The sequence below is a fragment of the Manis javanica genome, chromosome 8 (genome assembly GCF_040802235.1).
Source record: "Manis javanica isolate MJ-LG chromosome 8, MJ_LKY, whole genome shotgun sequence".
Taxonomy (NCBI): Eukaryota; Metazoa; Chordata; class Mammalia; order Pholidota; family Manidae; genus Manis; species Manis javanica.
In genome coordinates, this window is record NC_133163.1 from 25,983,098 (window position 1) to 26,010,115 (window position 27,018).

General features: G+C 37.4%; 1 protein-coding gene and 1 pseudogene across 17 annotated transcripts in view; one reads left to right on the forward strand and one right to left on the reverse strand.

Moving 5' to 3' along the window:
- Positions 1–27,018, reverse strand: part of TTLL5 (tubulin tyrosine ligase like 5) — a 414,761-nt gene that overhangs the window by 226,205 nt on the left and 161,538 nt on the right. The window lies entirely within an intron of this gene.
- Positions 21,309–25,462, forward strand: LOC108404605 (small ribosomal subunit protein uS5 pseudogene; annotated as a pseudogene).

Sequence of the window (27,018 nt, forward strand, 5' to 3'; positions counted from 1 at the left end):
CACAAGCATGGGATAGATTTCCATTGATTTGTGTCTTCTTCAATTTCTTTCATCAGTGTTGTATAGTTCTCAGAGTGCAGGTCTTTCACCTCCTTGATTAGGTTTATTCCTAGGTATTTTATTTTTTGATGTAATTATAAATGAAATTGTTTCCCTGGTTTCTCTTTCTGCTAGTTCATTGTTAATATATAGGAATGCAAAAGATTTCTGTATATTAATTTTGTACTCTGCAAATTTGCTGAATCCATTTATTATTAATTCTAATTGTTTTTTGATGGCATCTTTAGGGTTTTCTACATACAATAAATACCATGTCATCTGCAAATAGTAACAGTTTTACTTCTTCCTTGCCAATTTGGATACCTTTTCTTTCTTTTTCTTGTCTGATTGACATGGCTAGGACTTCTAGTACTTTGTTGAAAAAAGTAGTGGGAGTAGGCATCCTTGTCTTGTTTCTGATCTTAGAGGAAAAATTGCTTTTGAACATTTAGTATGATGTTGGTTGTGTGTTTGTTATATCTGACCTTTATTATGTTGAGGTATGTTGCCTCCATAGCCACTTTTTTGAGAGTTTTTATCATGAATGGATATTGAATATATTATCGAATACTTTTTCAGCATATACTGAGATGATTATATGGTCTTTATCCTTCCTTTTTTTAATGTGGTATATCACATTGATTGGTTTTAGGATATTGTACCATCCTTGCATCCCTGGAATAAATTTCACTTGGTCATGATGAATAATACTCTTGATGTATTTTTTAATTTGGTTTGCTAATATTTTGTTGAGGACTTTTATAACTATGTCCATCAAGGATATAAGTCTGTAGCTTTCTTTTTTTGTAGTATATTAGGATTTGGAATTAGAGTTATACTGTCCTTGTAGAGTGAGTTTGGAAGCATTCCCTCCTCTTCTATTTTTTGGGATACTTTAAGAAGGATGGGTATTAGCTTACCTTTAAATGTTTGGTAGAATTCAGCTGTGAAGCTATCTGGTGCTAGCATTTTTTTTGTTGAAAGTTTTTTGATTACCAGTTCAATTTTGTACTACCAACTGCTCAGCAGAACTTCATCTACTTTCTGTATTACACTGAGGCACTGTAGAACTATTTCTTACAACTACCCTTCTGGAACCACACACCCCATGCCCCACCCCTCACCCCCACAACCTACAGCCAATACTAAAGGGCTGTCCTTTTCCTTTGGTTTAATATCTCTTCTACCAAATGGGTTGGCTCTAAGGAACTTTGAAGCGCCCTGTAAAATGTACTAGTCTTTAGCAAAGCAAATCTCACCAGTAGTTGCATTCTCCATAAAAATATGCTTTCAGTGTCAAGATTTTCTTAGGATGATGTAATGCCACAAGAATGTAGGGTAGGATGAGGCAGAGGAATGTGACAGTCACACACAGTGTGATTCTAAAGTACATTTCCGCAGCCTCCTCTACCCAATCCCAGTAAAACTTGAGCTACCATGTACAGGGATACCCCTGTTAGGAAGTATGTGAGTATACTTTCAACTGTCATAACAGTGGGGGTGGGGGATTACTGACATTTAATAGGTGGAAGTCAAGGGTATTAAATGTCCAGAAATGCAAGAAAAAACTCGGAACTAGGAAAAATATGTGCTGCTCAAAATGCTAATGGTGCTTCTAATAAGAAATACTATAAGACCATGAAGGACATGCTTTCTGGGGACAATCTTACTATTTCTTCACAAAAAAGAATAGCCACACACTTCTATAGCACTTTTAAAAATGTGTAGTTATTTAACGACAGCAGAGGCTACATTTTCTTCATCTGTAATTCTTAATCTCAAACAAAATTGTCATGGCACACAATAAATGCTGCGAAGGTGCTGTAAACACTGAAAGTCTTACAGATGAAAGAAGGGCTCCCATGAGCAGTACAAAGCAGTGTGCTAAATAAGGAAGGCCAGAATAAGTAAGTTATGTGATCAGAGAGGCATTACAAAATGTGGTAGGGCTAAAGGGCAAAATTAGAGTGATTCTGCACGGAATGTTGTGTGTCCCCCTCCTTATGCCTCCCAGGGCAGCTGGGATTGGGTCATGTTCCCAAAGACTAAATGGATAAGGAGAGAATAAGCAAGGAAGTCATCTTTCCACTGTGGCCCTCATTACACTAACTTCTCTGTTCATTGCTATACTTTTCTCAAATGTAAATTGGAGATATGACATATCTCAAAGAGTTGTGGGGATTAAAGAGTTAGCATGAGTAAAAGTACTGGCACATAGAAGAGCTCTAAAAATATATTACCACTACTACTATTATTACTATTCTTTTCCCTACCAAACAATTTCGTTTCACTGTTGCTCTACAGTTTTTTAAGGTAGTATACAGAAAACATAAACTTAGCCATTTCTCACCACTGTGTTGCAAAGCCAGCGCAATCTAGTCAGGTCTCCAAGTTACTGAAAAGAAAAGCCCTGCTGAATAACATCATCCAAAGTGTTATTATAATTTCACTGCAACTGCTTTATGCTGAGGACTAAGACAGCTTATTTGAGGAGAGATGGATTTGCCTTTTCTTCAATCCTTTACACAATAGAAAGGGATGGGGGCCCTACATCCACCTTTCTAAGCATTCAGTTTTATGCTCGAATGTACTTCCGGATTCTCACTCAGAGCTGATCATAATACCAGAGACTAAAGGTATGATCTTTTGGCAACCATCATCCTACCTTCTTCTACTTTTTACTGGTGATTTTGGAGAAATGACTGTCTGTTTTCACTGCTTGTTTCCTGTTTCAACATTCTCCCCAAGGTCTTTCAATCTGGTTTCCAGCTATATAAATGTAGTGGCTTCCTTTTTTTTCTGTTTTTGAGGGTGTTCGAGGGAGAGTGAGAATGAGCTGGACAGACTTCCAGGACTCATTTAAAACTTTTGGTGCCAAAGGGGAATCCTATTATCCTCTTTTAAAAATAATGAAACAGAACCTTACTATTCTCTTTAGAACACTCTCTGTGTTAATATAGCTTTATCATTCTCCATCCTGGATATTATCTCTCTTTTAGTTAAATCAGAGGCTAAACAAACAAAAAATATTAAAAAGTTTCTGTTGGACTTCTGCTTCCAAGCAATCTGTAGGAAGTTTCAAGAGTCCATCACTCCTATCTTAACAAAAAGAACAAGCTACTGTACATCATACTTATTTGAAAGTCAACAAAATGTACACACAGAAACCTAAATGAACAAAATCTCAAGAAGTAAGAAGCCCTTTGCTTTCAACCAGGATGGACCCCGGGAAGATGAAGAATCTACTACAGATAAGGGTTACAGTACAGACAGCTAAACTTTTGACAAAGTTTTAACACTTGCATGCGGGATGGTATGATATTTTAGATTTCTTGAAGCCCAACTACAAAGTCTGTACCCACCTATCAATTCCTTCCCCAAGTGCACAGGGATACTGAAGGCTGGGGCATGGCAGGAAAATGACTGAAGTCCCTTTCAGAGAAATTAAGAATGCTATTCTTTGATATTCACCAAAACTCAACAGGTAGTAGTCTGGAAGTTGTAATGTAGATCTGAAACCAAATCAACAAACTTTTCATACTCTGTTGGTCCATCTTGTAGCTTGAAGGGATCTTTTTATCCATGCAAGATTTGTAATGCATGTAATATCATGCATTAGTCTTTAGGAATATTGATTACTGAGTTAAACAGACTTCCAAATGTTGATATATTTCATTATACAAAGTAAAAAAAATTATATTGTTAATATCACTCCAATTTCATCAGAAAAGTCTTCAAGTATGTATTAGGAAGCTAAAAATTCAGAGTGGTGGACATAATTCTAACTTTTTCTTCAAAGCTAGAATTTTATCATTGACAAATACAGTCAGTTGTTTTCTATAAAGTGATGTATTCACTGTTTGTTTTTGAGAAAATGTCTGCTAAATATCTAAATCTGAATAACTAGAGTTTGTCTCTCAGTCGTTCTTATAAGTAAAAATGTTTCATGAAAAATGTGGCTAGTTTAGACTGCAACTCAGTCACACAAGTGCTTTTCCTTGCAACATCTATCATACAATATTCACTAGAAGGGCTTCATGTGTATATCCCGTTTTGTCAGACAGAATATTTTTAAAAACACAGGGTTTAGACTCAATAATACTGCTTATCAAGGATACTCATAAGTAGCACTGGCATTTCTCTTTAATTATAGATGCTCTGGTGGTAAAGAATACAGTGATTATTACTGCCTTGATTTGTGCTAAGACTTAAGGAGTTTTGCAAAACCACCACTGTTTTTAGTTATCAGTGCAAATGTCAACATAGTGAAAAAAACAAAAAAAGTCATCATAGAATAATTGTGAAAAATGTTTCTACCCTATTGGTCTTAAGGATCCCTCCTGGCCCCTACATCCATGAACAACACTTTGAGAACCACAGAAATATTACAACAGAGGCTACCACAGCCTGGGGACAGAAGAGAAGACAGCGAGCGAGATTGAAAGAAAAGAATTCCTCAGCTACCCAAAAGTTGACATACAGGATGAAAAGCAGATTTCCCGTGGTTCAGAAAGTTGGCCACATTACTGTAAAGCATAAAAGGCTCTTAAGAATCTTATTGGTGGTCCCATCCTCCCCTCAAAACATCTGAAGCCAGAGGTGAACTGAATCTAACTAAAGCTGCAAAATAGTCCAGACCCAGCTTAAAGATCCATTCGATTGGCTTCACCCCTTCTACACCTGCCTTTCCCACACATTAACAGACTGTGAAAAGGGTGGGCATATCTCGTTTTGGGGGAGAGGGGAGTAAATATTACTTACTTAAGTTTTTGGTTTTACATAAAATGTCTACCACACAATTAATAATTATAAAAGACATGCAGAGGCAAGAAAATGTGACCCATGAGAGAAAACAGGCCTCAGAAGGACACTAAGAGATGGCACAGATGTTAGACTTCCCAGACATGGACTGCAAAATAATCATAATAAATATGTAAAAGGGAATAGTGTAAAAGGTGGGGAACATGTATAAACAGATGGGGAATTTTAAAAGAGAGATAAAATTTATAAAATAAGAACCAAACAAGAATTCTAGAATTGAAAAATACAAAATCAAAAATAAAGAATTCATTCAAAATGTTTAGCAGCAGACTGCACACAATAGAGGAGAGTATCTAACATATATACAATTGGAAGAGAAGAGAGAATGGGGCAGAAAAAATATTTAGACATAAAGGCCAAGAATTTCCAGTTGATGGAAGCCATTAAGCTGTAGATCTAGTAGCTCAACAAATCCCAAGTAGGATAAATACAATGCACAGAAACCTATACCCAGGCACAGTCAAACTGCTGAAACTTAAAACTAAAGCAAAAATCTTAAAAGCAGTCAAAGGTGGCAGGGTGCTGGTGGTGGTGGTGGTGGCATTACATACAAGGGAAAAACAATGCAAATGATTAGCTGACTTATCATTAGAAAATAAAGGGCAAAAAACAATGGATAGGTATCTTTAAAGTGCTGAAAGGAACAAAACAAAATAAGTTGACCTAGACTTAAAACATTTAAACAACACTCTCAACCAATGTATTCTATGACAATAATGGAAAAACTACACCCAATAACTTCAGAATATACATTCTTTTCAAATGCACATGGAACAGACACCAAGATAACCCAAATGCTGTGCCATAAAACAAGTCTCAATAAAAATCAAAGGATCAAAATCACATACAGTATACTATGACTAGAATGGCATTAAATTTTAAAAATCATAACATAGGATTCTATAGGAAATTTAAAAATATTTAGAAATTAAACAACGCACTTCCAAATAACCTATGGGTCAAAGAAGAAATCACAAGATAAATTAGAAATCATATCAAACTGAATGGTAATGAAAATACAATCAAATGAAATTTGGGATACAGTTAAAAGAGTACTTAGAAATTTATAGTATTAAATATCTACATTAGAAAATATCAGTGATCTATAGTTCCACTATAGGAAGCTAGAAAAACAAGAGCTAGAAAAACACAAAGCATAAGAATAAAAAATAAAATAATAATAAGAGCAGAAGTCAATAAAATAAACAAGGAGGCCATTAGACTGAGGTGGCTCTATATAAGCAAACCAAAATCTAAGCTAGAGTCTATTCTCTCAAACCTGAGATGAAATTTAAGAACCAATCATCAACAGCCAACTTGGCTTTCCCAAATAAGGTAAGTGCTTAAGTTATAGCCAATCAAATAATTTCCTTGCTTTGCCTTATAGGAGTCTGCTCTATTTAAAAGAGGCTTTCCCTTAGCTCCTGCCAGTGGAGTGATACTAAACATTTCTGGTTTAGTGCTGCCCAGTTAAAATCAATGTTGTGCAAATGAATTATCAAAACAATGATAAAATGGGCAAATAGAAAATATCAACAAAATTAGAATATTTTAAAAGAGTTTAAAAGTTGATAAATTCTAAGCAAACTGATCAGAAGGAAAAAAGAAAGGCATGAATTATTAATATTAGGAATGAAGGAGGGGGACATGATACAGAGTCTATAGAGATCAAAAATACAGGGAGATATTATGAACAACTCTATGCCAAATATTCAACAACTTTGATGAAATGAAGAAATCCTTGGAAATATAACTTATTAAAAGTGACACAATGAGAGAAAATCTAAACAGCTTTCTCTACTTATGATGAAATTTAACTTGTAATAAAAAATCTTCTTACAAAGAAAATTTTAAGCCCAGATGGTTTCAATGAATTCTATCAAACATTTAAAGAACAAATAATTCCAATCTTTTATAAAATCTTTCAGAAAACAGAAGGGAAAACTTCCCAACTTATTTTATGATATTAACATTTCTGATACTTGACAGAATATCAAACCTTGACAGACTTTCCAAGAAAATTACAGACCAAAATGCCTGATGAACATATACACAAAAAGCTTAAACAAATTATTAGCAAATAAAGTCTGTTATATAAAAAAAAGGACAATATATGACCAAGTGGTATTTACAACAGGAATGGTTTAACATTGAAGAATCTATCATGTAATTCACTACATTAAAGAAGAAAAATCATATGAGAATCATTAGATGTAAAATGCACTAGGAAAAAATTCAACACCCCTTCATGACAGAAACTCTCAATAAACTAGGAACAGAAAGTTCCTCCATCTTATAAAGAACATCAATGAAAATCTATGCCTAGCATCATACTTACTGGAGAAATACAGAACTGTTTTTTTCTAACTTCTATTTTCTACCACTTCTATTCAAAATTAGTAATGAAATACCTAGATAGTGTCATCAGACAAGTAAAAAAAATACTGGTGTTACTCACAGATGTGATTGCTTACACAGAAAATCCTATGAATTTTATAAAAACATTGGTAGAATAAATGTAGCAAGGTTGTAGGAATCAAGGTCTATAAACAAAATGCAATCATATTTTTACATGCTAGTAGTACACAATTAGAAAGTGAAACTTAAAAAAACACTTTAAGTATTTGTGGAATCATAAAAATATACTAAATATGTACAAATAAATATACTGGAAAATGTGTAAGATCTCTATCGAACTTACAAAGCATTAATGAGAAATACTAAACAAAACCTAAAGAAATACAGAGATACACCATGTTGACTGGAAGGCTCATCATTATTATTAAGATGTTTATTCTATATTTAAGATACTGTTTTTCTCAATCCCACAATTTCAATCTGGAAATCTGTCTTGGGATTTCCTATCTTTCATTCATTAAAGCATATTTTCCTTTCCATTGTCATTCATAATTACAATAGCTACTTCAGTATCTTTGTGAATTCTATCATCTGAGCCTTCTTAGGATTGGTCTCCATTATCTTTTATTCTAAGACTGGGTCATGTTTTTCCATATGCTGAATAATTTTATATTATATCCTGGACACTGTGAACTGTTATAGATAATGGACTGTAATATATTGCTCCAAAGAATACACGTGTGTGTGTGTGTGTGTGTGTGTTTTAAACAGACAGTTACCTTGGCTGAACTCAAATTGCAATTCCTTCTTTCCCTCAGTGGGCTACGGCTCAGACCTACGTTCAGTTCTTTTAGCTTTAGCAGTGCAGTGTGGGAGTGTGGGGTATACCTCACATGTACACTGTCCAGGGGTCATCCAGAGATTTAAGAAAAATATATACATAGAATTTAGGCTCCTCCTTTCTGGCTGTCTCATTTCCAGGGTTCTCCTCTTACTCTCCAGTAGGCATGGTTGTTCTGAACTCCATCCTTTGGTTTGTCAATCCAGTTAGACTTTGGATTTCTATTTAACTGCTCCAAGTGGTGCAAACTGTGGCTTGCCCTGAGGTTAAAAGGTAATAAATAACACACAAACAGAAAACTCACCCCTTGCAGTTCCCTTCTTCCAAATACTGGCTTCTCCAGTATTACCCTCCAGTGCCTTCAGGTAGTTGTATTTTGTATTTTATCAAGTGGGTTAATCAGATAAAAACTTACTTAGCCACTGCCAGACTGGAAACCACCCCCACCTGATCTATAGATTCAACGCAATCACAACCAAAATCCTCGCAGGCTTTGTTGTTGTTATTGTTGTTGTCAAAGAAACTGATAAGTTGATTTTAAAATTTATATGGAAAAGTCAAAGAATGTAGTAGTCAAAACAATTTTGAAAAGGGAGACTTACATTACCTGATTTCAAGGCTACTATAAAAAAACTACTGTCAAGATAGTACAGCACAGGCATAATGAACAATTAACTCAATGAAATAGAACAGAGTCCAGAAATAGACCCATAAATAAATGGTCAAGTGATTTCTGACCAATGTGTCAACTGAATTCAGTGGAAAGAAGAGTTTTTTTTTAACACGCAAATGCTGCTAGAACAACTGGATATCCATATAGAAAAAATGAACCACAATGTCTACTTTATTCCATATACAAAATTAAATTTGGGTTAGATCACAGACCCCTAAAATCTAGAAGCTAGTAGCATAAAGCCCATAGAAGAAAATATAAGAATGTCTCTGTGAGCTTGTCATATGCAAAGATTTCTTAGGACACAAAAGCTCTAATCATGAATGAAAAGAATTGACAAGTTAAACTTTATTAAAAGTAAACATTCTTGCTCATCGAAAGACACTCCTAAGAAAATGAATAGAGGCCATGCCCTGAAGAAAAATATTTGTAATACATTTATATGGCAAAGGATTCTTATCATTAATATATAAAGAAGTCCTATCATTTATTGTTGACTTCAACAATAAAATACAACCCAATTTAAAAATGTATAAAATATTTAAAGAGATTCTTTACAGAAGAAAATATATGTATGGTCAATAAGCACAGGAAAAGTTTTCAATGTAAGTAGTTACCAGAAAAATGAAAATACTATTTTACATCTACTACAGTGACCCAAATCAAACAGATAATAATACCATATCAAATGCTGGTGAACATGTGGCACAACTAGAATTCTGATTATTGTACATTGCTGATGGGGGTATAAATGATAAAAACAGTTTCAAACAACTACTTGTCAGTTTCTTATAAATTTAAACATACATTTATTTGACCTGACAATTACACTAAGTATGTACTTCCTAAAAATGAAAACATGTGGCTACAAAAAATGCTATAAAGGAATTTTCATTGAATTTGTATTCATAATATTAAAAAATTGGAACCAATCCTAATGTCCCTCAATAGGAAAATGGATTAACAAATTGTGGGAATTACATAATAGCATACTACTCAACAAGAACTAATGAACTACCAATATAAGGAACAACATAGATGAATCTCATAAACATTGTATTGAGTGAAAATTGAATATTGTATGATTATATAAAAGAGTGTGCAATCATATAAATATTGCATGACCATACAAAAGAATATTGTATGTTTCCATTTAAATAAAGTCCAAGAATAGGAAAACTGTATTTGTACAGCCATGAGCATAGCAGCATGATTCAAAATCACTGAAATGTGGAACCAAACAAAGCATCCATTGAAGTATGAATGCATAAACAAAATGTGGCATATACATACAATGGAATATTACTCAAACTTAAAAAGGAAGGAAATTCTGCAATATGCTACAACACAGATGGACCTTGAGGAGTTTATGCTAAATGAAATATACCAGTCACAATGACAAATACTGTATGATTCCACTTAAATGAGATACTTACAGTGGTAAAAGTCATTAAGACAGAGAGTAGAATAATGATTACTAAGGAATGGAAGAGGGGGGAATGGGGAATTACTGTTTAATGGGCATAGAGTTTCAGGTCTACAGGATGAAGAGCTGTGGGATGGTTGTGTGACACTGTGAATGTATTTAATGCCACTGAATTGCATACTTAAAAATGGTTAAAATGTTGATTTTTACATTATGTGCATTTCACTCTAATAAAAAAAAGTGCAAAAAAAAAAAGAACCGGCAAAACTGAAGTATGGTAAGAGAAGTCAAAAGAATGGTTACTGGGGGAGTGCAGTATTGACCTGGGAAAAGACACAAGGGAATTTTGAGTGTGGTGGAAATGTTCTGTATCTTATGTTGAGTGGTGGTTACATGGATATACAAAACCGTCAGAACTCCTCGAACTGAACACTTAAGTTCATCCATTTTATGCAAATTTTACCTCAACTGGAAAAAAACAAAAATTCATAGCATTTTCCTTCATCTTTCATTAAAAGTCTAATTAGCATTTCCTGTTCTGTGTATATGTCACGTCCCTTTCTTGATTTTCCAGATTTTCATAAGAAATTTTTTTCTCTTTATGCACTGTGCAATGTTGGGATCATATGTAAAGATTATGCACCTAGTAATTTTGTTTCAGCACAATTCAACCCATATTTATCAGACACTGTTCCTAGGTGCTTAGGGACTACCAGGAAGAAAACGACAAGCTCCTACTCCAAAAAGCTCATGATCTAGAGGAGGTGCACTCATTTAAGTAAGTCCATGGAAGATGAAAAGCTACAAAAAAGTCAGCAATGGCAGGACTTCAGAATCAGTGGCATTTCCAGAGGAGCTCAAAGCCTAGGATCAAATAAGCTGGCATGAAGGTCTGAAGGAGCGAGAGGAATGCACAGAGCAACAATAATGATGGTAAATGAGCACTTTGGATGAAAGACGCAAAGAAATGTTAGCTCTGAAAAACCGAGCTGAAGCTTTATTATGAAATTAAGAGTCCTATGTAGTTAGAAGTAAGTCAAGTGCTTAGTGATAGTTAAGTTTAGCATTAAAATTGTATAGTGTAGTCTCCAAGGAAAAAAAATTGTCCACTTAAAATGAATGATTGAGAACTCCTTTCATTAGTGAAAGAATAAAAGTCGAATTGCATTTAGATATCAACATAATAAAAATCAGTCTACTAACAATCCTATGGCTTGATTTTGGAACTGCTGACTAGGAAAGTGACAGCTAGCCAAATGAAATTTGTGCCTGAAATTTTTTAAGTGGAATGAGCTAGATGAACCTGCCAAGAGATTTTGTGCTCATGGTGACAAGTACCTTGATGCTTTTTGGAGACTTCTTGTGTTGGAATATGATTTTTAAATGATCTCTGAAAATGCAGGTGCCAAAGACTAAACTTTATTTTTTGTACTTTTCAGAGTTTGCTCCTTGAGATAAGACTATACACTTTTCACTCCTTTGTTTTGAACCTGTGAAGTTATGTTGAGATGGTTCTTTCGCAGGAAGAGCTGAAGTACAGGAGAGGTAGTATTAGAGATACAGAAAAGCTCAGAAATTATCTGGGAAAACTATGTGAACTTTTGATGACCTATATGTTAGGTCAAAAGCACAGAACTATATGAAATTATAAATGCAAGCTGATCTCCTTGCTTGGGAACAGGGTGAAAGGGCTTTGAAAACCTTTAAATATTTGGTGTATTTGAGAGGATGAAAGGCTCTTGGGAGAGGATTAAAGAAATAATCCAAGAAAGAAGGCAAAAAGAAATGAAAGGTTTTAGATACTGGAAAGGAATCAAAACCAAAGCAAGAGCTGAGTCAGTGAGAGAATTCTGGAGGAAGAGCAGAGGCCCTTGCCCTGGATCCACACCACAGGCTCTGAGCTGGACGAACCTCAGATGGGAGGCGGCACAGCTTAGTGACCAGGAGCTGAGCTCTAGAACGAGACTGCTGGGTTCAAATCCTGGCTCTCCCGCTTAGAACAACAGACTCAACCTCTCCATGCCTTGGTTTCCTCAGCTGTGAAATGGGAATAAAAACCAACCCCATTTCTCCCAGGGTTGGTCTAAGAATTAAATGTGATAACCCATGTTAAAGCACTTAGCACAACGTCTGGCACACATAATAAATGCTCAGTCAATATGAGCCGCTATTGGAATGTTCTTCCCATGGAAAGTGAATCCAAACCTTTGGGAAAACAAACAAAAAGGAAACTAAATAGGTGTGAGCAATTCAGAAAGAAGAGAAGTACAGTGGTATTTATAATCCCCTTACCAAGTGTTGCGTCCATTTGGGTTACTCTGGGTGACAAATGGGGAAGCCAACCTACTGGATTTGAGAAAGGACCCAAGGGTCACCCAGCATGTGTGAGCAGGGTGGGGCAATCCACTCTCAGTCTCCCCACCAGAGCCAGCTGCCGTGCGGTAGGCTCCTGTCTGAGGAGGCTTCCTCCCGATGGCGGCCTGCTGCCCCAAGCCAAGCCAGCCGCATGATGCGCTGCCCATGAACACGGCGCTGGCCCCTTCGTGGAAGTGGGGGGTCACTAATAATGCTGACTAGCAAGGAGGAGCAGTGGACGGGAGCACGATGAGTAAGGAGGGTATCACAATCTTCTCCATCCCATCTCCGCTCACCCCCACTTCTGTCAACAAAGACTTAAGTTTCCAGCAGTGACTACATACCCTTATGCCTTTTCAAAATGAAACAAAAGTAGTTTTTTTTAGTATTTTTTTTAAAGGAGCAAAAGTAATACATTCCCAATGACAGAAAAAAAAAAAAACAGGCAAAAACCAAACACCTACTTAGCTGTAATCCAGTGAGCAAAGATGGCTCTTATAAACATTCTGATGTATATTCTTCCGCTGTATTTCCCTTGCACAGAGTGATTCTGTACTATCTGCTTTATAGAAGTGGTTTTTTCATCAGGAAATATGTTATGAAAAATTTCCCACATGATAATATTGGTTTTTGGCAGTTCTAACCCCTCTGTTAACTTCTATTATACTTAAAGTCAACTTAAACCCTTAAGCCTTCTTCACACTTGAATTTCTGAAACCATGTGAAGAGCTTTATCTTTTTCCTTATTAAATTCCACAAACTAGATTCATCATTCTAGCCTGCTTAAATCACTGTTAATTCTGATTGTCATCCAAAGTATTAAGTATTTCATCCTACTTTGTATCATCTGAAAATAGGATTAGTATATCTTCTAGATACATAAGTGCTTAGCATATAGTAGGCACCTAAATAAGTATGAATAGATAAATGAATTCATTGATAACCTGATATAGGGGAGAGAATAGTAAACATAGTATTCTTCATGTAAGTGTAGATTAAAAATTAAAAAAAAAAAAAGAAAGAAAGAAAAGGGGGATTACTCCATGATAGGATAAAATTATTGGTAAATCAAAGATCAACGCATGCTTTAAATATCCTTAATGTTGATCACTTAAAGGGTGTCAGATGATCAGCTATGGAGGTACTCTTTTCTGATAATATTCCTTTCTCTTAATAAAAAAAAAAAAAAGCAGTTACTGTGTGCTGAAATCAAGGCCTAGCTTGGATACCCAGAAAATGAACTAAGATACGATATGAGGAGGAGCTTCCGGCATCAGCACTCTCTGGAGGACTTGTGCCGGGGGATGATCATCAAAAAGCCTCCACAGGGATTCGGACGATGCTGCGGTTGTGGCTGCATCCAGCCCACCATCTCCTGGACTTGCCATAAGAATGAGGAGGGAGATGTCTAGGCTGGCATGTACATACAGTGAGACAACGAATTTGACCGGATCTGTACTGTTGGAACTCAACCAGGAGTTGGGAGGGGTGCAAGTTGTAGCACTCCAAAATCTCATGACTATAGACTATCTATGGTTAAAAGAACATATGGGATGTGAACAGATCCCAGAAATGGGCTGCTTTAATTTGTCTGATGGTTCAAGTACAGTTGGACAATATCCATCATATCATAGATAAATTTTCACAAATGCCTAGGGTGCCTAAATGGTTTTCTTGGCTTCACTGGAGATGGATGGTAATTATAGATTTGCTTTGTTTATGTCACCGTATTCCTATTATGTTAATATATGTGTGCAAATTAGTTAGTAGTTTAAAACCTATACATACTTAAGGTACTATACAAGAAGATATGTCAAAGAAATAATCAATCCTCCCAAGTTTCCTTCGTATGCTACATCTATAGCTTTTCTTCTTCCTTCCTAATTACAACTCTTAAATAGAATTCGTGCCTCATATCGAATTTACCGAGTATCATAATTCCTCCAGGTGGTAAAGATACCTTGAGACAAGTGCTGGGCATAGAAGCCACAGGGCATAAATCTGCAAAGAAGTAAAAAGCTAACCTTTGCAAACAATATGGCTTCTCTCTCACTTACCAACTTTACATTTCCCTGTATGGCCCCGGAAGATGACTGGTTAGCCAGAGACGGGTAAGATTCCTCAAGGGAGGAACAACCTAAGACAGGCACAGTCGCAGGGGGGCCATCAGGTGAGAATTTGGGGATCAACAGAGGTGAGGCTTAGAACCTCACCCCCCCTGCTTTGAGAGAAATCTGCATCCGTGGATGTCTTGATGCCCTTGTCTAACCTGGATTAATACTTAGTCCATAGATCATCTACATTTGCCTTCTTACAGCACTAAACTATGTTTTCTACCTTTATCTTGCATCTACCTACCACTTCAGCATTTTATTAAAAATAAAAATAATAATAATAGTAGGAGAAATGGGGGATCAACATATAGATCAAGTACAAAAATCAAACGAATATTCATATTTGACCTGATTGTTTATAGGTCATATTGCATGATCAAAACCGAAAGTTTCTGTGATGACTGCCCTTGTACTGTTCACCATGTAAGAATTTATTCACTATGTAAGAATTCGTTCACCATGTAAGAACTTGTTCGTTATGCTTCGGAGGATTGGAGCCAATGACAGAGCACCTGAGACTTAATTCTCAAATGTACATTGATTCACTGTTTGGGTACAGTTGTCTTTTAGTCACCAAATATTCCTAATGATATTATCATCTTATTTACATTTCTCTTTTGTGCTTACAAGATTTCATTATGCCTTGCTGAAACCTAGCTACACAAATTCCTTTGTAGTCCCCTGATCTTCACTTACTAAAGTAATTCTACCATGAAGGGAAATGAGGTTAGTCTAGCATGACTTATTTTTTTTTTATGAATCAATGCTGGACTTAAGTGATCCCTCTTCCTGCTCTAAAGACTGCCAAATCATTGGTTTGCTAATCCGTTAGAATTTGGCCTGAAACTGACATCTCAATTACCAGTTTATATATTCAATATCTAATTTGTTTCTATCTCTTCCCTTCCCAGTGTATAAGCCCCTTCTTTGCACATTAAATCACTGAATCGCAATCATAAGAACTCAAACCATAAATCATGAATTAGTAATCATAAGAACTGCTTCTCTTTGGATATAGTAATTCAATTATTAAGTAGAGAAAATAAGACTGATTCAATAGCTTGACTCTTGTGAGTTTCATTTTCCTTGAAGAAGAAAGGATTTAGGTAGGACAAAGATGTGCCTTGAGAACTAAGAACTGAAGTATGGAGGAGACTGTTTATTAATTGGCACCCAGAAAATAAATCTATCATGTATTGTTTACTACACACCTTAATATAAAAGCCAAAAGTGGAAGTAAGACAACACATTAAAATAAGGTGGCTCAACAGATGCCAGAAAAAAAGATTGAGAATATGAGCAGGATCCAAATAAGATACATAATTTGAAATAGAATTACAAGCAATTGAGAGGAAGTTTCTGATTATTCATTCAATAAGCAGAGATACAGAAAAGGAAAAGGAAGCAGTAGTGATGTCTGGAAGATGTCTAGGGGATATTTTGGCTAACTACTTTGACCTTATTAAATACCTTGAGACAATGACATAAATTTGGGAAGAACACACTGAGGTATCATGTCAGAAAGCTAAGAATTGATATGCCTGTCCTTTAAAAGCACAGTGAGATCCCAGCCAGCTGGACCTGACAACGGATACAGAATGTGAACCTGACTTCTGCCACTTCCACACTTGTACCACTCCATGATTGATGGAATGATCCCCAGGAGGAGGAAATAAGGACAGAGCTGGAATTCTCAGTGCACCTGGCAGAGATTCTGGGGGCAAGCTTTATGGAATACAAAGCTGGATATAAAACCAAACCTTTCCAAAGTTAAGTTCATGGCACTATTTAGGATTCTGGGAGTCAGCCAGTTATGTAGATGGAGACTCCTTGGTCCTTTATCTATTTGCAGTCTGGATCTGAGAAGACAGATTGATCCTTGGCCTTATTAATAAGAAATGTCTTTGATCCAGTTCTTTACTTTGGCATGATCAGCAGACCAGATGAAGCCTGAAAAATGTAGCTGTGAACTAAAAGAGGTGAGCAAAGGGTGACCTTTAAGAAAGCCAAAAGAGAACTCCCTGACACCAGTTTACTCAACGATGAAGACTGAATCCAGCTCAGCAGGACTTTTATCAAATAAAGGGGAAAGTCTGCTGCCTCTGGGACAGCAGTGCAGGTACTCATGAGCACGAGCACAGCTGGCCCTTGTAAAACTGGACCACCATCACCTAGCTTTCACACCCTGCAAAGACAAGCCAGGAAAATCTTTCAAAGTGAAAGTTAATGTGCAGATTGGCTAGTGCAGCTGACATGCCAGTTTCCAAGAACTTCTACACTGCATTGTGGCTAGGTTCAAATCTAGTGCACACAAACAGCTTGCGAAGTGTCGCAGATTTAGAATTCCTGCCTCATCACATCAGTTAGGCTCCTTTAGTTTCTTCTCTTTTCCCCAGGAAGCAAAATAGCACGCAGCTTGGAACAGTCAGGTCTACAGCTTTTCTGGCTTCAGTAACCTATCTCCGCCCCCTTTCTTCAACTGGCCAAGGGAAATGGGAGACAATTCAAAAACTCCATCTTTCTTTTCTTTCTTTTTTTTTACCTTCTCCACCTGTCCTTCTTTTCTTTATAAATAAGGATGTTTTTAAAACAGGGGAAATACTTAGGACATCACAAGAAAGGAAAAAAAAATGTTATAGGGCCAAAGGAAAAAATGTATATTAATGGTCAAGACTTTTTTTTTTCTGCAGTGTGTGTGTGTTATTGCTTCTAGGAGCCCATTCACAAACTACCTTCAGGGTACAATCTGTAGAAACAATCCTTCATCATACTAGGAATCAGCCTCTGATTTATCAAATCCATGGCATGGCTACCACAGTACATGGCTTCTGCTATGTTTACTAAAGACTTGTCTACTAAAATTTGCTGTCATTGAGATTTACTACAGGGGCTTTTTCCAAGGTCACAGCTAGTGCAAAATGCAGGCACCCATCTCTGAAAGGATCAGACCACTGAAACTCATTATCCTGATCCTCAGATGGTTGCACTGAATAGTAATTCAGTACCAGCCCCAGGACAGATTCTCAAAATGTGTTTCCTGGACCATCTGCACAAAATCACCAAGGAACTTGTTAAAAATTAAAATAGTTAAGCCTAATTCCAGACTTAGTGGAATCAAAAACTCTGGGGTTAGACCCAGCAATCTGTGTTTTAACAAGCCCTTCAGGTGATTTGGACACACACCACTGAGAATCACTGGTAGAGTGGTTAAGAGCATGGATTCTATGACCATTTGTTTAGGTTTGAATCCTGACTGCCGTTCACCAATGTGTCATCTTGAGCAAGTCACTTCACTTCTCTGTGCTGAGTCTCTTCATCTGTAAATGGGTGGTAACAGTGCTTGTCTCACAGACTAGTCCTGAGCCCTAAGCCAGGGAATATATGTATGGTTTGAGAACAGTTCCTGGCAAATAGTACAACTTAGTTATTAAATGAGTCAAGGTACATACTGTGTAAGCACTACATGTTACTCTAAGCCACCACTATTTCTTCTATATGATCTTTTTTTTGAGATTCAATGGTACATTATCTGGATTTCTCACAGATCAACATACATACCATATTCTTATATGGTAAACTGTGATCTCTTGGTATAGAGAGCCTAATCAGCTTTGGTATGAATATGATTAAAAATAGGAATATGAAATTTGTATTTTAGTGACTGAATCAAACAAAAATTCTTTACCTCTAAAGCACTAAATCCAGACATTACACTTGATGATGAAGAAATGTATGATTCATCTCTGTGTCTGTCTATGGCCTGATTCCCCACACAATGAGTCCATAAATGGTTTGGAGGCTAAAAGGAACATCTTTCATTATCTCTTCTTTTTCCTTATATCCTTCTCATGGTACGGTGGTTCTCTTCTACACTTGGTCTTAGCCACAGGCTGAGAGGTGCTGGGTCCCTTCTAAAATACCACAGCTATTGAACAATTTCGTTAAACTATAGCTAAGATGACAAATAACATTTATAAGACATGTTGACCAGCACCTGTACTATCAGGCCATTGTAATAAACCCAGGGAACCAAAAAATCCACAATTTCCATCCTCTAGAGTCATGAGATATCCCTTGTATGGAATTACCCACCATCTAAAGCAGCCATCCTTATCTGCCTGAACTGCTGGTTCAAATCTGTGAAAGAAATTAAGTTATATCCAGAAGAGTCAGCATTCAAAGCAAGTAGAAATTTAATTCAAACTGTAAATACAAGCCATATACTTATAGTTAGCTTCTTCAGGCTGTTGATGCTTTTTCCCACACACAAAGCATGACTTTAGTGTCTGGAGAAAGTGAAAAATTGTATAGATTCAAAAACTATGGTAAAGATATTTGTAACCCTGAACTATATTATACTCCTCCAGCTACTAAATTTTTCTTCACTTTTGTTCAGATTGTCTCTTATAGTCCATGCATAGTATTTTATTTTCAGAAATATTTCCACCTCACCTCTGTGGATTATCATCATTAATAAATAGGCTTAGACTAGCTGAGGATGCCACTGTGAAAAGACTGGCCCTGGTTTTCCTCTCCCTACAAGTAAGGATGTTAAAATGGTGAGAAGAGCAGGAGCTTTCACATCAGAAAGAGCTGGACTCCAATGTTAACGTCTCTAAAACTATTTCACCATCTGTAATTGAGGATAACAATACTCATGTTACAGCCACGTTTACAGGAATAAATAGGATAAATCATACAAAGCATAAGATTTGGCATGAACTGGGCATTCAATAAACGTTACTCCATTTTTTCTTCCCTTCCTTTTGTTCCTCTCTTTAACAAATGGCAGAATACAAATCTTATCATTTTAAAAACAAGGGAGAAATATTTCTGAATCAACAACAAACTGTAGGGCACATTAAACAACATAAAAATCAGTTTAAGAATTACTACATGCCAACTATGAAAATGTATTAAGTACTGAAATATGCAACTATGGTACTTTGGTATGTTTCCTTCCAGTCTTGTTCCAGCACAGAGTAATTATACTATCCTGCTTTTATCACTTAATACCAATGCTAACACATATGGACATATTTTGTTTATGCATTTTAAAAATATGTGTGTGGTTAAATTAAGAAAAATACTTCTCTACTCCCCAAACTCTGTGTGCCACTGTGCTGGGAACAGGACACCAGCTTTAGAAAACAAGAGGAAGGGAGGAACTTCCTATGGGGGAAAATCAAGGAAGCCTTCAAAGTGGGAATGGCTTCAAAAGATGACCTAGAATTTGACAATTGGAAAGGATAACCAGGTAGACAGAACGGCATATAACAGAGCAGGAAACAACAGGGTATCCAAAGCACCTAAATAGCTGGAGTGGCAGATGGTGGAGAGACGCTATAACTAAAGCTGGTAAGACATATTTCTCTCATATATTCTGAAGTAGAAATGCTACTGGTCAAATCTGTCATGTAAGCAAAGCACAGCACAGCAGTTTTAATTGGAATCACTCATGTTCATGATGAAGCTTCAAGCAAAATGTTTTAAAAAGCTAAGGTTTGAGGAAGGCAGAGGGCATGAGTGTGGCTTAGGATGGCCAAGCACAGACAGCCAAGTCTCCCCACCACCACTACAATGAGTGTGAGGGCTTCTTAATACCTGACTCCAGGCTAAGCCCCTTATATACCTTATCGTGGTTAGCCTTCATAGTGACCCACTGAGAAAGGTATTATTATTATTATTCTATTATACAGGCAAGGAAAACTGAGACTTAGGTAAAATAACAGGTTTAACTTCATGCACACAATAAGTGAAAGCACTGCTTTTGAATCTAAATCCGTATGATTTCAAAGTTACAATGAAGAACAGGAAATTAGAACCTAAAACAGTCCTTGCTAAGATTTTCTAACAATTATCACTATAGGCCTTTGTTTTAGAAATACTAAAATCACCCAAGACCCATACAAATCTGCTCCATGGAGTTTCAAAAATGCTGAAAAACCCAATACAATGGTGGAAGGATAACCATTTTAATTCATTTGTTTGTTAACAAACAGTGCTGGAGTAACTGTATGTCCAAAGGTAAAAAAAATAAAGCTCAACCTAAACCTCATACAAAAATTAACTCAAAATGGGTCATATACTTGAATGTAAAATGTAGTAGTATAAAACCACCCCAAAGATTACTTTTAAAAGCATTTGGAGTAAAAGAGGTGCTTCAATTTTGGCTATAGGCAGTAAGAGGATAATGATGAAGGCAGAAAAGAGTAGATGCCAGGCAGTGTGCGAAAGGTCTTCCGTGCTTTAACTCACTTAAACCTGTACCACTCCCAGGAGGCAGACTAACAATACTCACATTACAGCTGGCGTAGAGAGGCCACACAGCCTGCCCCGCTACCTGCTGATGCTGAGCACGGCTCTGTAGTGCTGCCTACCCCACTGCTACCACTGCCCTACACTTGGGGGCTGCTTCTCTGAAATGGGACATATTTGTCATTAAAAATAAGATTCTTTTCTCTCTTGTGAAAGATGGACTTTTAAAGGCACCTGACAAAGTTTAAATCTATACGGCAGTGAAGAGTCAACTGAACCAGGAACTTCATTCCTTCTCCCCTTCACATTCTCCTGCTGTAGATAAATGGCTAGGCTACAGGGAAGGTGCCTGTCCTTGACCACTTGGGAGTCTTAAGGTCAGGAGTGACCTTCAGCTCCAAACAGTCTTTACATCTCAATTTCATGGTGGCAGAAGTGGACTTCCAAAAGAAGCAAAGGCCCAAGCCTCCAGATGAGCACACATACTTCTCTGTCAGCAGCCAAGAGGACTTCAGACTCCACCAAGGGCTTTCGTGCAGTGGGATTCTTACTGATGGAAAGAGACTGCCTGTCTGTCACCTGGGGGTTCTCATCTCCTTTTAGGTTCCCCTTTAGACATCATCACTTAAACCTAGTAAGCTATTGGGCAAGCAGGCTGCTCAGTGTCCAATATTAAAGCCTAACATAGAGAAATTTAGGCATATTGTAAGGTGGTTTAGCAAACAGGTGTTCCCTTATTGTTCTACTACTCGCCTCCACCTTCCTTCTTTTTGTCGTAGTGTCAAGAGGGGTGCAGAAATTCTCCACGTACCAGGACTTCTTCAAAGCGGGCACCACCATTGAACAGCTGGCTGGAAGGAGCTGTGCAGGTATGGAAGGGTTAAGGAATGTCCTGGGCTGTTGGCGCTCCACTATTATCACTTTGAAAAGCCGCTGGGTTTACAGGAAGAGTGTGAGAATGCTGCAGCTTTCCCAGCCAACATTTGGTTCCCATTACAGCGAATAATCTCTTTCCTCCCTCCTTTCCCCAACCCCCACCCTTTTTCTACTTTTTCCACATTTTATATTAAAAATACATCAAACACTTTTCTTACTTTTTAATATTTTCCTTAAGTTTCCTTCACTCAGTTTGCTGGGTTCTGCAACTTTTCTGGTTATTCATTACTTAGGGAGGGGGAAGGGTCAGACTTCTTGGATGAAATCAGTCAAAAACAAAACCAGGAGAGAAAAGCACCTTAAGCAGTGTGTTGGAAAGAAAATGACTCACAAGGATTCTTTCTAGTCTTAATTGACATTAAGAAAAGAAAGAGCCCACTGAGACTCCTTTATCTTCCTGCTTCTTGGCCCCATCTCAGATCCTGCCCTTCAACAAAGCATCCTTAAAGCAGTATTTCTGAAGACAGGGCTGGCTATTCCTAATTTCACCTTCAGTAAAAATGGGGAGGGCAGATTTGTATGAAAGACGGAAGGCCTGAGGAAGAGGCAGAAAGATCAATAGTATGCAACGTTGGCAAGGGTGTGGAGAAAGGGCATGCTTCCATACTCCAGGGTGGAGCATATACTGGTATAGCCTCTTTAGAGGCCAATTTGACAGTTTCTGTACAAAAATCAAAGGACAAATAGCATTTTGATCCAACAAATTCCACTTCTTGGAATGTATCCTATAGAAATACCTGCACTTCTGCACAAAGATATATGCACATGGTGCTCTCACTGCAGATGCTCAGACTGAATACTACTTAGTGTTTAATAGGAGAATGGTAAAATGAATTATGGTACATTCATACTTTGGAAAATTATATAGTGGTTAAAAATACTTACATTTATATGAACACACTGAAAAAGCATGGAGACATCAGGAAGGAAAAAAGTCACAGAAAAATTTATAAATCTATCTTCTAACTGTGGCTACCTCTGAAGAGAAGACTTTATTGCCTCATAATCTGTGTTTATTTATGTTAGATTATTTTATGATGTGGCTACGTGTGTATTATACAACTAAGTTTTTAAAGTATAGAAATAAATATTTCAGCCTATAGAAAATAGGAATATATATCATGTATAATAGTTTTATAGGCAATATATATTAATAACTAATTATACACACACACATATATATTTTCCCCCGAGTTTGCAGCCCTGTGTTAATTGTCTTGAACTAGAAAACATTTTAAACTCAGAACATTTAACTTCACAACAGGAACCAAGTCAGACTTAGGGAAGTAGACTTTCTAAGAATTTTCCCTAAGAAAATTTCTAAGGGAATCCCCCAGAAAGTCAGACAGAATGACAGAGGAATGAATAAATAGAAGAAATGATGACTCTAAGAGGCCCAAAAACTTCCAAGGGTATAGTCATGATAATGAAAACAGTGAACAATGATCAAACAAAAATTGTACTATATGTCTACTGCAAGGATAGGAGGAAGGGAAGTGTGCATGTATGTGAGGGAGGCAGGTGGCATGGGGTGTGTGTGTGCCAGGAAGAGGTAGTGCAAGAATGCTGAAGTTCTCAGTGGATGTTAATAAATGGCATCTGATAGGGAGTCAATGAGTAACATATAAATTGAAAAGCCCCCAAATGGGAGAATAAACATATAATTTAGAAATATGAAAGTAAACAGAAGAAAAGGCTTTAAAAAAAAGTTGAAAGCAGTTTTCTCGGATGTGTGGAAATTCAGATTGGGTAGCAGTGGGGAGAGAAGGTACAAGGGATTCCCATTTTCTGTATAAACCTTACAGAATTACTTAACTTTTAAAACTATGTACCTGAATTATTGTGAGATTCAGTCTTCAAGATGGCCCCTGATGATTTCTACCCCATGGTATTCATATCCTTGTGTCAATTCCTTCCAACCTTGAATAGAGCTGGCCTATGGTGTAAACAGTAGGATGGTGCAACAATGGTGTGTCTGAAACACCTAAATGTAAGAGCTAAAATTACAAGTATCCCAGAAGAAAAGAAAAGGCAAAGGCTTCTCAATATTGGATTTGGCAATGATTTCTTGGATTTGACACCAACAGCACAGGCAACAAAAGAAAAAACAGAAGCACCATATTTCTTCAAAACAAAAAGCTTTGTGCATCAAAGGACACTATCATTAGAGTAAAAAGGCAACCCATAGAATGGTAGAAAATATTTGCAAATCATATATACAATAAAGGATTAATATCCAAAAAAATAGAGAGCTCCTAAAATTCAACAACAAAAAGTCCATTAAAATCTTGAATAGCATTTTTCTAAAGGAGATATATAAATGGCCAAAAAGCACATGAAAAGATGCTCAGCATCACTAACCAGTAGGGAAACGCAAATCAAAACCACAATGAGGTATTACCTCACAGTCATTAGGATGGCTACCATCAAAAAACTTAATAATAACAAGTATTGGTGAGGATGTGAAGAAACTGAAACCCTTGTGCTGGTGGGAATGTAAAGTGATTTAGCTACTGTACAAAATAGTATGATGGTTCCTCAAAAAATTAAAAATAGAATTGCCCCTCTACTCCAAGAAAACACCAAATGGCAGATGATGCCAATGCTGCAGGAAGCCTGAAGGCCTGGGTGGTGGCTGCAGTAGCTTTGGCAGAAGTTTGGGCAATGGCTTCTGGGGCCAGGGTCACAGCTGTGCTTAGCCTGGGGCAGAGGCCACAGAGCTCAGAGAGGCAAGGCTGAGGATAAGAAGTGGCACCTGGTCCCCAAGATGGGCAAGTTAGTCTAGGGCACAAAGATCAAGTTCCTGGAGGAAATCTCTCTCTTCTCCTCATCCATCAAGGAGTCTGAGATCCTGGAGACAACCATCAAGAGTGAGCTTGAAGAACATGCTTGTGCAAAAGCAGGTCTGTGCTGGCCAATGGACCAGGTTCAAGGCATTAGTCACACTGGGGACTATAACAGCCACATCAATCGGGGCAGCTGCTCCAAGGAGGTAGCTACTGCCATCTGCAGGGCCATCGCTCTGGCCAAGCTCTCTACCATGACCATGCAGTGAGAGTACTCGGAGACCAAGCCTCCTACTGCCCCTTGCAAGGTGACCAGTTGCTGCAGCTCAGTGCTGACATGCCTCATCTTTACCCTGAGAGGCCCTGGCATTGTCTCAAATTCCTGTGCCCAAGAAGCTGCTGCTAATGATCGGTATCAATGACTATTGTACCTTGTCCAGGGGCTGAACTGCCACCCTTGTCAACTTTGCCAAGGCCACCTTTGATGCTATCTCCAAGACCTATAGCCATCTCATCCCAAGATCTGGAAAGAGAACATACTCGCTAAGTCTCCCTCTGAGGAATTCACTGACCCTCTAGTAAAGAACCACACTACAGTCTCTGAGCCAAAGACCCAGGCTCCAGCTATGGCCACCACATAATGCATCTATATAAGAAAAATGAAGTGAATTAATGAAACTTGGAAAAAAATAGAATTATCACATGATCCAGCAAGTCCATGAAGGATATACATACCAAAAGAACTGAAAACAGGGACATGAACAGCTATCTGTACACAGTAACAGCAGCATTATTCACAACAGGCAAAAGGCAGACGCAACTCAAGTGCCCATCAAGAGATGAATGGATAAACAAAATGTGGTCTATATACACACACACATGCATGCACACACAGTGGAATATTATTCATCCTTAAAAAGGAAGGAAATTCCGACACATATAAAAAACATGGATGAACCCTGAGGACATTATGCTAGATGAAATAAGCCAGTCACAAAAGGACAAATACAGTATAATTCTCCTTATATGAAGGACCTAGAGCGGTCAAATTCATAGATACAGAAAGAGTAATGGTGATTGCAGAGGCCAGGAGGAAGAGGGACTGGAAAGTTGGGGTGCAATAGGTACAAAGTTTCAGTTTTACAAGATGAAGGAGTTCTGGAAGATAATGGTGGTGATGGCTGTACAATAATAACGTGATGTACTACTGAACCATTCATTAAAAAATGGTTAAAATGGTACGTTTTATGTCATCTGTATTTTACCACAATTACAAAAAAAATTTTTTAAGTGATGGTGTATGATTTCTGAGGCTAGGTTATAAAGACATTGTGGCTTCTGCCTTTCTCTTGAGTCACTTGTTTTGGGGGAAGCCAGCTGCCATGTCATGAGGACACGTAGGCAGTCCTGTGCTTAAGTCCATGAGGTGAGGGACTGAGGCCTTGTGACAACAGCAGGCATGAATTCATCATCTGTGTGAGAGTGAGCCACCACGGCGGCAGATCTCCCAGCAAGCCTTTGGATGACCGCAGGCCTCTTGGCTGACACCTTAACATCATGAAATGACCTGAGCCAGAACCACCCAGTTTAGCTCCTCAGCTCCTGACCTACAGAAACTGAGATAATAAATTTATTGTTTTAAGCTGCCAAATTTTGAGATAATTTGTTATATAATTACTTAGATAACAAATGTGAAAAGGAATAGGAAACTTAGCTTTAAAACATTATCATATCAGAGTGGCCTACTACCTTACCATGTAGCACATACCAGGGTACGTTATCATGATGGTCTGTTGATGGGTTACACTGCAGCTCTCCAGTAAAGCTTTTAGAGAGATTCTCAACTCTTCTGTACTAAGAAAACTTCACAAGTATATAAAGTTTGATCAGTATGTAAAATACATTTAACTACATATTTTAATACAGCTACGTCTGGCAGATCATTGAGCTGGCTAGATTTTGTGACAGTGCAGCACAGGGTATATTTGCAGTTTGTAGAAGATGAAATGTAACATCAAGCTGGTACCAAATACAGATTGTGTGTTGATTAGAATATGAAGAAGCTTTTCCTTGAGAACATATTAGAGTCTAATATGTCATAAATAAATAGTACCACTCAGCCAGCCACACAGTCCTGAAGGATGGCCAAGTGAGGAGTCAACAGTAGGCAGTTCAGTGGACACTGTGAGATAGTAAATGACTTCAGTATTGATTCTACTGAGTGGCGTTCACTGCGTTGAGTATTGTTTTGAGTTTTTTGAGCAAAGTTCTAGGATGTGGAAGTGTGTTGCAAACACAAAAAGGGTGACAACTGCTGCTATAGCAGGTTTTTGACCAGCTTAGGGTTAGGGGTCCCTCCTAGAAGAGGATGAAACTCAGATCCTAAAGATGGCAAGCATGCCAAGTTACGG